Here is a 13,973-nt window from a genome sequence, read left to right on the forward strand (position 1 = left end):
GCTCGCACGGACGATCAGCTGCTGTTTTTTTTACTCTTTACTCATCATTGTGTGACTTGGATTGGATGCGAAAACGACTAACTTGTGGCTTCGAATCTCGAAACACAAAAGTTTATCTTTTACTTTTAGCACTATAATTATTTCATGTCAGCGTTGGAAGCCTATAAATCAAATTTATTTTAATTTACTTGGAATGGTTTTTGTTACATGCTCGCGAATAAAATAGATAAAATATACGGATCTCAACCCCTTTACGGATCTCAGCCAGGAAGTCGCTGAGGTCCTTAAATTTTCTTTTTCAAGATACCCACAAAATACTAGGCATTTTTCCTCTCACGTAAAAAATGAATTGAGTATACGGCCCCTTTACAACTTTTTGCTAGAAAGTCGCTGAAGTCCTCAAAGTTTTTTCTTCAAGATTCCTGGAAAATACTAGGTACTTCTCTGGATTTCTACGTAAATTAGGTCAACTGCAGCACTTGTCCTGTTTACACGCTATGGGCTGCAACGAGCACCTTTCATTGGTCCATATTGAAAAACGTAAAAGCTTTTGGCGTGGGCGGCGCGTGACGAAATAGGGAAAACGGAACATGAAATACGGAATAGAAGTACGTTATACAGCCACAGCGTGCTGTAGCCTCGCGATTGCCAAAATGTGCGCAACTTCACCCGTTTGACAGCCAGAAGCCAGCCGACAGTCATGATGGGGGAGGAGGGGGGTGCCCCGGGAGACGCCCCACTGAACTTGGATCGATGGGGGAGCATGTTTTACCGAGAACAAGTTACAAGAATAGGTGTCTTTGAATGAATTCCTCCCCTTTATCCACCGAAAAACAATCTGACTGCTGAGCGAGAGGCAAACCTAAATTTCATGTTTATTCTGCAGAACTTATTGTGTAGCATGAGCTACACTGGCCGAGGGTGAGCAGTTTCTTACGGCTTATCCAGATCCGTGCTGCGCATGCCCGAGAAGCAGTGACGTCCCACGGCGCACAGCTAGCGCGCTGGAGAATTCCTGGAACCTCCTGGAGCACCATGTCTCTTGTGAGCTGACACCTAAATCGCTAGCCCGTCCATCCATCCATCCGTCCATTCGTGCATCCGTCCATCCGCACGTCCGTGGTTCATTAGTCCGTCCATCCTGGGCCGTCTGTCCGTCCGTGCGTTTATCCGTCCATGACTCGTCGACCCATCATCCATCTATTTGTGGTCTGCCTGTCGGTCAATCTGTCCGTGGTTCTTCCGTTCATCTGTGGTTCGTCTGCCGTTCATTCACGGTCTATCTCAGACGGCAAATTTTCGTTCGGCGAAATGCCAGACGACATTTTATTTGGAATGTTCTGTTTTCTAGCGCAGATCCCTTTACCTGCATAAGGCACTCATAGGACATCCACTGGATCATCCGCAGCTCGACCATTTAACCATCGAATTTCCTAAATATACTCTAGCAGGAACTCTAACGTTAGTGTCTAAGGGAGCTGCGATGCTAGGGGCTTCAGCGAGCATGGGAATGATGGGTAGTTCACTGATTTGTCTAATCTTCGTGCTTGTGGCTACGTGTGTGTTTGTGTGGCTTTGTCACGAAACAAAAATCAGCAAATGACCGGCGCTTGCGCTTCACCACCTTATATTGGCACGTTCCATTTCACAAGTTTTTGTTATCGTTCCAAAACACCACACGATTCTCGGCGCAAACCGCGCCTGCAGGTTTCTAGAAGGTTCCGGACTGTAGTAGATCATTTCGATAAGATCACGCCCACTGTGCGAACGGTACAGATTGTTCTGGAACCTACGCCACCGCCAGCGATAACGCTAGAACATTCGACGGCAAGGGTATAAATGCCGACGCGCTTCGCCGCTTGTCAGTTGTTGATCGAAGGCCGACGCTGCGTTCGCCGCTATCAGTCCGAGACTGCTATCTGTGCAAGACTGCTGCTGTAATTAGACTTTCCCTTTACCGGGCACAGGTTCGCCCAAATAAACAGTTAAATCCCAACACGAAGTTTTCCATCTTTGGCCACGTCACGACCCCGTGACATCTGGTGGAGGTGCTGCTTCGTTCATGTACCGGACGCCCCCGTCAAGCCGTGAACCCAGCCCCCTTCGCGGAGAAGACACCAACGCCAACCAAGAGCAGCGAACGAGCCGCCGACAGCAAGGTCTCCCACCGGAGTACGGCCTGCTACAAGACAAGGTGCGGAAGACCAAGACCATGACCTCGACTGCAGCGACATTGACAACCGGAGCATCCCAGCCCGCGATCGTCATTCATCAACCCAGGGAACCACCAACGTTCCATGGCTCATCGTTTGAAGACCCGGAAACCTGGCTAGAAACGTACGACCGTGTGGCCGCCCTCAACCACTGGGACAACGAAGAAAAGCTCCGTCGTGTGTACTTCTACCTGGAAGACACCGCAAGGACCTGGCTAGAGAATCGGGAGTCCACGCTCCGAACGTGGGATGTCTTCTGCGGGGCATTTCTTCAAACGTTCGCAAGCGTCGCTCGCAAAGAGAGGGCCGCTGCTCTACTCGAGACCCGGGTTCAGCTACCAAACGAAAAGGTTGGAATTTTCACAGAGGAGATGACCCGCCTATTCCGTCACGCTGACCCAGACATGCCTGAGAAAAAGAAAGTTCGTTTCCTCATGCGAGGGGTCAAACAGGAGCTCTTCGCGGGACTAATGAGGAATCCACCGAACACCGTCCAAGAATTTGTATCCGAGGCGACCACCATCGAAAAAAACGCTGGACATACGCACCAGACAGTATAAACGTCGCCTGACTCCAGAATGCGCTGCTGCTCAAGCCAGTGACTCCGACGACCTGCGTGAAACGATCCGAGCGATCGTGCGGGAAGAGCTGCGCAAACTGTTGCCTTCGGCGCAGCCTCAAGTGGATTCGATCGCCGACATTGTGAGAGAAGAAGTCCGGCAATCGTTTCGAATTCCCGAAACACCGCCGCCCGAGCCAGAAACTATGAGCTACGCCGCTGCAGTGCGCCACAACGCTCCTCCCCGTCCACGCCAAAACGCCGCCCCGTCACACTTCCGTCGCCAGACGCCACCGCCGCCACCACCCCAACCGACGTTCTACCGTTCCCCAGCGGGCCAGCGGAGTGCACCGAGAAAAACGGACGTTTGGCGTGCACCTGACAACCGCCCGCTCTGCTACCACTGCGGCGAGGCCGGGCACACATACCGCCGTTGCCAGTAACGACAGATGGGACTGCGTGGCTTCGCCGTCAATGCACCGCGTCCGCAGCCAGGAGATCGGCCACGTGACATCGCCGACTACCTGGCAGGAACTCAATGGACACCACGAAGTCCTTCCCGTTCGCCGTCGCCCAGCCGCCGCATGTCACCGCACCCCCGGCAGTACTCTGGCCCAACGCGGGGCCGGTCTCCTAGCCCGTATCCGGGAAACTAAGGGCAGCAACCGATGGAGGTGCGGTTGCTGTGTGACGAACTACCGAAGATCCTCCGACGACGACGCCGACGCGACGGAGCTTTTTGAACACAACCCCAACCAGGAAAAGCCCTGAAGGCAAAAGCTCACTTACCGAAGGTGGCCGGACGACGCAACATGGAAGCAGCGGAACAAGCCGACGCAGCCGTGACCCGACGACACGCCCTAACTGTAATGCGAGACGGCGAACTAGCGACCTCGACGTTCTTATCGACGGCTACAGTGTGACTGCTCTCGTCGATACTGGAGCCGACTATTCTGTCATCAGTGGGTCGTTCGCCGCGAAGTTAAAGAAAGTTAGGACAGCTTGGAAAGGCCCTGAAATCCGCACAGCCGGAGGTCATCTCGTAACGCCTGCAGGAATCTGCACAGCGAGAGTCACCATTAACGGCCGTATTTATCCTACACACTTCTTAGTCCTACAGCGTTGCTCGAGAGATGTCATCCTTGGCATGGACTTCTTATGCCTCCATTGGTGCTGTCATCAACCTAAAAACAAGGTCGATAACGTTATCCACAGAAGAAGCACTACCGCCGCGCACGCCATCAGGACATCATGCCTTGAGTGTGCTGGAAGAACAAGTCACCATTCCGCCTCGCTCAAGCGTCATTATTTAAGTCGGCGCTCCTAAATCACCTGACTTGGGAGGCGTCGTTGAAGGCAGTCAGCATCTGTTGGTCACCCGAAATATTTGCGTCGCAAGAAGAATTGCAGAGCTGTGGGGGGGCAAAGCAACGGTTATGCTCACGAATTTCAGCAATGAGTACAAACATGTGAACAAAGGAACAACGGTCGCATACATCGAAGAAATTGTCGAAGCCACCAGTGCTTTCGCCCTCGCCGATTCTGCGGAACCTGCTCAGAGGAACCAAGCCACTCCCATAGATTTCGACGTCAATCCCAGACTTCCGAACGATAAGCAAGAACAGCTCAAGGCCCTGCTCCTGCAATACGAAGATTGCTTTTCGTCGTCATCGAAAATTCGGCAGACCCCAATCGCGAAACATCGAATCATAACCGAAGAAAATGCCAGACCACTCCGTCAGAGTCCGTACAGGGTTTCGACGCGAGAACGTGAGGCAATGAAGAGACAAGTTGATGAAATGCTGCGAGATGACATTATCCAGCCGTCCAAGAGTCCGTGCGCATCCCCCGTGGTGTTAGTGAAGAAAAAGGATGGGACCCTACGTTTCCGCGTCGATTATCGCCGCCTGAACAAAATCACAAGAAAGGACGTGTATCCTCTCCCACGAATAGACGACGCCCTTGATCGGCTCCATAACGCCAAGTACTTCTCGTCAATGGACCTCAAGACTGGCTATTGGCAAATCGAAGTCGACGAAAGAGACCGAGAGAAGACGGCGTTTATAACACCGGACGGCCTCTTCGAGTTTAAGCTGATGCCCTTCGGCCTTTGCTCCGCGCCTGCAACTTTTCAACGCGTTATGGATTCAGTACTGGCAGGATTGAAGTGGCAGACTTGCCTTGTGTACTTGGACGACGTCGTCGTGTTTTCCTCGAGTTTCGACGAGCATCTTCGGCGCCTTGAAGCTGTGCTTCAAGCCATCAAGACGTCAGGACTCAAACTGAAGCCAGAAAAGTGCAGATTTGCGTATGAGGAGCTCTTGTTTCTTGGGCACGTTATCAGCAAGTCTGGAGTTTGTCCCGATCCACGGAAAACAGCCGCCATCGCCGATTTCCCGCCGCCCACTGACAAGAAGGCCGTGCGCCGATTTCTGGGCCTGTGCGCCTATTATAGGCGGTTCGTGAAAAACTTCGCCCGCATCACCGATCCTCTCACTAACCTTACCAAGGCCGACTCGGAGTTCAAGTGGGAAACGCCACAGGAACACGCTTTCCAGGAGCTTAAACAACGCCTCTAGACGCCTCCGTTACTTGCCCATTTCGACGATTTCGCCGAGACAGAAATACATACTGACGCAAGCAGCGTAGGTCTTGGCGCCGTTCTGGTGCAGAGGGCTGACGGACTTGAAAGGGTTATTAGTTACGCCAGCCGATCGCTATCCAAAGCAGAAGCAAATTATTCCACAACAGAAAAGGAGTGCCTCGCCATCATCTGGGCTACGTCGAAATTTCGCCCCTACCTCTATGGCAGGCCCTTCAAAGTTGTGAGCGACCACCACGCCTTGTGTTGGCTTGTCACCTTGAAGGACCCTTCAGGTCACCTCGCACGATGGAGCCTGAGACTTCAAGATTATGACATTACTGTCATTTACAAGTCCGGCAAAAAACACTCCGACGCTGACTGTCTCTCTCGTGCGCCTGTCGACCAACCGCTACCCGACGACTCGGATGACGACTACTTCTTGGGAACGATAACTACCGACGACTTCGCTGAACGACAGCGGGCCGACCCGGAACTTAAAGCCCTAATAGAATACCTCGAAGGCAGGACCACCGAAGTCCCGAAGGTATTCAAGCGCGCCCTTGCGTCGTTCTTTCTACGAAACGGTCTTCTACAAAAGAAAAACTTTTCACCGCTTCGAGCTAACTACCTCCCTGTGGTGCCTTCAGCTCTGCGACCAGAACTCCTGTAGGCCCTGCACGACGATCCAACGGCAGGGCACTTCGGTGTTTCCCGCACGCTCGCGAGGATACAAGAAAGGTACTACTGGCCACGTCTTACCACCGACGTCACTCGTTATGTGAGGACATGCCGGGACTGTCAGCGACGCAAGACACCGCCGACAAGGCCAGCGGGACTTCTGCAGCCAATTGATCCACCTTGCCGACCTTTCCAGCAGATTGGTATGGACCTACTGGGGCCGTTCCCGACGTCGGCTTTCGGAAACAAGTGGATCGTGGTAGCTACCGACTACCTCACCCGCTACGCCGAGACAAAAGCCCTGCCAAAAGGCAGTGCATCCGAGGTAGCTAAGTTTTTCGTCGAAAATATCGTCCTACGTCACGGCGCCCCGGAGGTCCTTATCACCGACAGAGGAACGGCATTCACTGCCGACCTAACTCAAGCGATCTTGGCATACAGCCAAACAAACCACCGCCGGACGACAGCGTACCACCCACAGACCAACGGCCTCACCGAGCGGCTTAACAAGACGATCGCCGACATGCTGTCAATGTACGTCGATCTCGAACACAAGACGTGGGACACCATTCTTCCGTATGTGACCTTCGCATACAACACGGCGGTGCAGGAGACGACGCAGATATCTCCATACAAATTGGTCTACGGAAGGAGCCCGGCAACGACGCTCGATGCCATGTTACCCAACGTCACCGACGAAGAAAACCTCGATGTGAGCGAGTACCTTCAACGCGCCGAAGAAGCCCGACAACTTGCGCGTCTTCGTATCAAGAATCAACAGAAGGCCGACAGCCACCGTTACAACCTTCGACGACGCTTCGTGGAATACCAGCCCGGTGAACGTGTTTGGGTGTGGACGCCGATACGCCGACGTGGACTAAGTGAAAAGCTTCTGCGACGGTACTTCGGACCGTACAAGGTGGTTCGACGTCTCGGTCCACTTGATTACGAGGTTGTCCCCGACGGCATCACGAACTCTCAACGACGCCGATCGCGACCTGAAGTCGTCCATGTCGCGCGCCTCAAGCCGTTTTATGCACGTTAACAAACTGAAACAGTGTTTTTTATATTATTGTTGTATTGTAATTTATTCATTGTACTTTCTTGCATTATTATTGTACCTTCATCTTTAGTTAAAGAATCGGGACGATGCCTTTTTTCAGAGGGGGGCAAGGCCACGTTCCATTTCACAAGTTTTTGTTATCGTTCCGAAACACCACACGATTCTCGGCGCAAACCGCACCTGCAGGTTTCTAGAAGGTTCCGGACTGTAGTAGATCATTTCGATAAGATCACGCCCACTGTGCGAACGGTACAGATTGTTCTAGAACCTACGCCACCGCCAGCGATAACGCTAGAACATTCGACGGCAAGGGTATAAATGCCGACGCGCTTCGCCGCTTGTCAGTTGTTGATCGAAGGCCGACGCTGCGTTCGCCGCTATCAGTCCGAGACTGCTATCTGTGCAAGACTGCTGCTGTAATTAGACTTTCCCTTTACCGGGCACAGGTTCGCCCAAATAAACAGTTAAATCCCAACACGAAGTTTTCTGTCTTTGGCCACGTCACGACCCCGTGACAATATTTAGGCTTACCATTTCAAATAGTGTCACAAAGTTCCAACAGTTTCGTCCTTTCATTCGAAACAAAACCTAAATGCAGCAATAGGCGAAGCCACAAATGCGATTTACCACCCGCAAGTATGAGGATTAGGTAATTCCGTGTACTACCAATCATTCCCATGTTCACTGAATGATCGCAGCGCCAGAGTCTCCTCTAGTCAAATTTAGAAAACTTTTTTTGAGAGCGAAGCTCTTTGGGGTGTGGGTCTGTCTACCCTCCGATCGTGTATGTAGCCACCGGTGGCACATACTCGAAAGAGCGGTTTTTAGGATATTTGTTGGATGACGGCACTTGTATATGATGAATACATTATGAAAAGATGTGAGATGGCTGTACTTGGAGTGTTCACTAGATAGATGGAAAGCAGACGGACGGACGCATGGACATACATATAGACGGATGCACTCATGGATGCATGGATGGATAGACGGTCACACGGATGGACGGACGCACAGACGGACGCATGCACGGACGGAAGCAAGAAAGAATGGACGGACGAAAGCACGGACGGACTGGCAAACACTTCACCCGAGCAATCATCATTCACTCCATGGATATGCTGTGATTTTTAATCTTAGTAGAAAGGTCCTTGCGACAACCAACCATGGACATTCCCGCATCGGTTTGAAAATGGTCACAGAACCTAGAAATTTGGTAGTGGTTACTCTTTACCGGCTTTAGTACTCGTAAAATCGTGCAGGAGTGTGTCCTATATAGCTTGGATGTGTTGGTAGTCCATTCAAAGCACATAGAACGGGAAAGATGTGGGGACAAGAAAGATCGTCGCTCGGGCCGTCGGGCCGTCGCTCGGGCCGTCGGTCTTTCAGAACTATGCAGCTTTACCAACTTAGGCATACGTTGTGTGTGAATTTTTTTATCACAGTAAAATTTTTTTTCTGATTCCATACAGAGTATGGATCTGAATGTTACGCTACTAATTGCTGCCGCAGTATACACAGATTTTTCCATGTGAAGCACGTATTCAAAATATTATGGGTTTGATTTCCAAAATCCACTTTATGGTTGTAAGAAGTGCTAACGCCTACATTAGAACATTTTCTGTAAGTCCTGTGGATGTTCGGACGCGGCTAAGCGTGAGTAAAACAAATGTCCGATGCCGTAAGTGCCGCCTGCGTCCTGTAGGCTTTCCGCTTAAGACGTCCGTAAAAGACACTTGTTCTTAGTCCAGCGTACGCCCGTGTTCAGCACTAGACATACAAGTTTAAACGTAAAATCCGCCAGACTTGGCGTGCCATGTGGGGTCCTCTATCCATGGGTCATTCGTTCGTCCGTGCGTAGTTCAGGCTACATATTCCTGGCATAGCCGAGCTGAGCCACAGCTAATTTTAGGTGCCGAGCATCTCTTGCGCGGGTCTATGTCCCTTGCCATTGGTGTTGGCGTTCGCGCTCGCGTTACGCATGCTCCGCTTCTACGCATGCTCCACTACGCTTCCCCCTCTCGCCTCGCAAAGCCAACGCAGAGATCGTCTGCGAACCTACGCTCACTCACCCTTCTTCTTTACGAATTTCTCTCCACGGCATTTACAGTACCATTGCGCATATTCACCCCCTCCCTATCTCTACCCTCTCTTACGCAACAACTTTCTCGCCTCGCAACACCGACGCAGGCAGTGTCTTCTAACGAATTTCTTGAACGACTAAAAATAACCCCACCTCCTAAAAAAGAATCGTGAGAAATTGCGAGTGCATTTCCTGTGCCGAGAGAGGGTACCGTTGCCTTCACCGACTTCTGCCATCGCCTTGAGAGGCGCCAAGCCAGCGAACGATCGAGAGTGTGAGCAAGTGAACGGGAAAGTGGGGCGCCAGCGTTCTCGGCCATTTCGGCTCGGCGTAGGCATTTCGCAGCGGCGTCTCGAGCACACGTTTCCGAATGTTCTTGAGAGACGCCCAACCCGCGAACGGTCTAGAGTGCGCGCGAGTGGATGGAGAGTGGGGATCAGGGAGTAGAGAGAGCGAACAGCTAGAGAAGGAATGAAGAACAACACCTACTCTTCTCCGACACTCTCTCGCACCACGTGCTCCATTTGCGAAGGATGAGTATAAGCGGGCGCGCACCCACAGCTGCTGCTGACAGCTGCCGACGCCGAAGCGTGACATGGTGGCGGCTCCGGTTGCTAGGGAAGCGTGCGCCCGCAGCTGTTTCTGACAGCTGTCGACGCCGAATCGTGACATGGTGGCAGCTCCGGTTGCTAGGGACGCGTGCGCTCACAGCTGTTGCTGACAGCTTCCGACGCCGGTGCGTGCCTTGGTGGTGGCTCCGGTTGCTAGGGACGCGCGCGCTCACAGCTGTTGCTATGGGAGAGAGCAGTGGATTTATCCTGACGAACACCTGACATAGCCTGACTAAAAAATGCATTAGCATTTAAAACTGACTGCTCGCGTTGCACAACCGTTCACTGGCGACCCCATATATATAGGCACTGCATCTTGACCTTCGAGAGGTAGTGGCAGGGGGAGATTTCTCTTGTGCATCGTTGAACAATAAAAATTCGCTTTGTGAGCATTAACCAAAAGCGGAAATCGGGTCTTCGTGTTCAATCGGAGTCTTTCATCTCTCACTACCCATCATCCGCGATTGGCATGTTCTATAAGGAAACACGGGTCCGTCACAGCGTGCTTTGCGCATCCCCTGGTTTCTCGCCTGCGCAACAGCCCGAGGGGCGCCAGCGTAAACGTCGCCGCCAGTGTAAGCGATAGCGCCCGCTGCTTCGCATCATGGCCTCCGACATTGCGAGCACACGGTGGGATTCTCTCTGGCCGTCTTAATCGCCGCGCTCCGCAGCAAAAGCAGCAAATATCGCCTCACGTGCTCGGCTACCGCGAGGGGGCGCTTTTAATGTGGGTTCCTCGAGTGGCAGAGACCACGGCAGAAAGCAGAGCACGCGGGATTTCAGAATGCGCATGATTTTTTTTCACGTGTGAGCAAAATCGTCGACAAATCTCCTGACTGCACTGCAGGCAAGTATTTTTTGTTACTGTTTTTATTTTGGTCCAATTGGCGAATAAAAGCTTCGCAACTGCTGATTTTTTTTTCTATATAGACCATTGCAAGGGGGTATTTCGTCTGTGACAGATGCATTCTAGCATTCCGCCTTACTGGAGACGCGTATGTGGGTGAGGCAGGGCTAGTTATTGTCGTTAAATCGTATTGCCCTCGTATCGCTAGAGATCGTTTTACTATTTATCGCGTACCAATGTTTGTCAGGTTGTCAATCGAATTCCACTTACGCTCTAGATAATTAGGCACGCTGATCGTGCCACTTAATAATGTGATAAGTAATTTTGCCAGAATAATGAGAAAAATACGTTGTTCACAGTGAATGTGCTTGAGCTATCGTCGTCTCCTTCTTGGGGCAAAGCTTCGTTGTCGTACGTTGTCGTATATTGTCATCCTCCATTGTCGTACGTAGCCACCAGTGGCACATACCACCTCTAGAGCGGGTATGTGTCACCGCGGATTCGAGATGAAACATGGCGGTACTTGAAAGTCTTCACTAGGTGGACGCACGCAAGGACGGATGGACGGATGCGCGGAGTAGGTATGTGCCACAGGTGATGCGAGATGCGAGATGGTGGTACTTGGAGTGTTGACGAGATGAACGCATGGACAGACGGACCGACAGACTAGAAGACGGACGGACAGATGGACGTACAGGTGAATGTACGAACGGATGGATGCACGGACAGACGAATGGTCACGCGGACAGATGGAAGCAAGAGCGGACGGATGGAAGCAAAGATGGGCTTACGGACGCTTCACCCCACTCATCATCATTCGCTCCTCGGATATGCCGTGATTTTTTTTCGTCATCTGTATTTTACTTATCATTTGGCAGCACAATGACAATATCAGTATTGTGTTTATTTACAGTTATCTCTATTGCGTCCAAATGAAACGATCACACATGCGGCCAAACGTTGTCTTTAAGAAAACCAAATATTTTTCGAGGTAGACTACTGGAGAATTAAAAAAAATCGGGCGGCCATTTTTCTTTCTTTTTCCCCAGTACCTCCCTCCCCCTACTATACAGCCCACGAACTTTGAAGTATAGTTCGAGCACATGCGGATCTGTTGCAAAGACATCATAATTTTTACTGCCTTAATACGGGTGGCACCAATCTACAGCAAAATAAAAACCCCATTTGAAAATGAAACGACCCAGCGTTCACTTTGTCTCTCGTATACCTTGACCCGACATTTCCAAATGAGCACAAATTTAAACAAAGGCACAAAACCAATTTTTTTCTCGCCACGTAGAAGCTTTGCCAACAGTGCAGCAGCCTTTTCAGATAGATGAAATCGATGGATGTATCCGGCTGTGCCCTTTATATCAGGCGGTGGCTCACGCCACATAGCCTTAAAGTTAAGTACTATCACTGTGTGTTTAGGGATTGAAGTTCACTCGCGCCTAAATTGTAGCCACTGATCAGTTAGCCTCCTCCTGGTTATTTCTACCCGTTTAAAGTCTATTTTGCTTTGACTGTCCGTAAACCCGAACGCTCTTTCTTTCGACCGAAAGAAAGAGCACCACGGTGCGGAGAACAGAGTGGGCCACGCCCACCTCCGGAAACACACACTGTCCGTGCGATTGGGACAGTTCAAGAGAAACCCGCCACGCGCCCGCAATCTCGGAGGCCCAGTTCACATCTACACATGGTTCTCTTTAACGGTAGATGGCGTCATTATTTGGAGAAGAAGCTCCTCAGGGTGTGTGTCGTTCCTCCCTTCATTTTTATGTAGTATATGTGTCCACCTTCAGCTTGTGAATCGCTCACTAGATGGCGTTTTGTATAAGTCCTCAAGCAGGAGCGTAAGAACTTTTATAACTAATAGTGAAAGTGGCAGGGCAGATGACGCTCCTGGTTTTGTATACTTGTGGTGAGCGCCAAAAGCCAGGGAGGAAGATCAAGAAATGGTACAGTGCGTAGAAAATGACATTGAAGAATTAGGAGAAGAGTCCCAGGTAATTATTTTAGTAGATATGAATGCACACATAGAAGATATGGACGATATACCGACCCAACAGGCAGAATTCTAGTGCATATGCACGAAAGGCATGATTTAATATATTGCAACAGTACCGAGATGTTCGAATGGCAAATAGCATGGGAGGTGGGAAGGCTACAGTCGACGATGGATTATGCAATAATGTCACATAGGATGGATAATTCACTAAGGGTGAAGAACATAGATAATTATGAGTTGAGAAGCCTATGTAGTAATCACAAACGGATCAAGCTGAGTTTTAGAAAAGAAATGAAAATGGGAAGAAAGAATTATGAGCACTCACCTGGAAATATTTATTCAGAAAGGCAAATAAAAAGAGCCACTAGAGATATTGAGAAAATAATGACCAAAAAATACTAAAACAAAGTGGGGGTACACAAATCATACTCGATTGTTTGAGAGCTTGCTAAGGTACGAGTCAAATCAACCGGGAAAAGCAGACAAAAACCTAAGAGTTGTTGGGAGGAGGAAGTTTAAGGAGCCATAGTAAAACGTCAAGAAGCCTCCAGGGAACACAGGTATGCTAAACAGAGGGGTGAACCGGAAGATGATGTCAAAAGAAAATGGGATAACGTTTTCAGGTGCAAAAGAGAAATGTGCGATTTGTTCAGTGTAGAAGAAAGTGGTTCCAATGGATGGCGCAAGTACACAAAAAAGATAGAAAAGCAGCTTGAAAGTTTTGGAACCATGTCAAGTTTCTGGGTAATAAGACAAACATAGAAGAGACGTGTATAACTACTGTTCAAGGGGTTAGACTAGAAGGGGATGAGGCAATGATTTATATGACAACAATGATGACAGAAAATTTTATACACCAAGAAAGCACTGCATGCATCATACCACATGACGTTGAACCAATTAGTGCATTGGCTCCACTGGGGCAAAGTGAGTGGGAAAGGGCAGAGAAGAAGGTTTCTAATAGCACATCAACAGCCCCTGATGGCATCCTAATAAGGGCAATATAAAACGAGGACCAAACTCCAAGCTAAAATTAAGAGTGGCAGCGAGCAAAGCAGTAATGGAAGGCAAAGGCCCCCAGTGGGTGGAAACTAAGCAGGACGAGCATGATCTACAAAAGAAAAGAGGACAACGGTGATATACACAACTGCTGTTTTATAACAGTGGTATGAGCAGTTTAAAAGCTGGTGATGCAGATTGTTAAGACTACAGACATGTGTGGAGAATGAGGGAGTTCTGGGAAAACGGAAAAAATGCTTTCCGTAAATGAAAGAGGTTGAAGGACAATCTGTTTTCGTTGATTCCGTGTATTGAATTAGCGGGAAAACAA

Source organism: Rhipicephalus microplus, chromosome 8 (assembly GCF_043290135.1).
Source record: "Rhipicephalus microplus isolate Deutch F79 chromosome 8, USDA_Rmic, whole genome shotgun sequence".
Taxonomy (NCBI): Eukaryota; Metazoa; Arthropoda; class Arachnida; order Ixodida; family Ixodidae; genus Rhipicephalus; species Rhipicephalus microplus.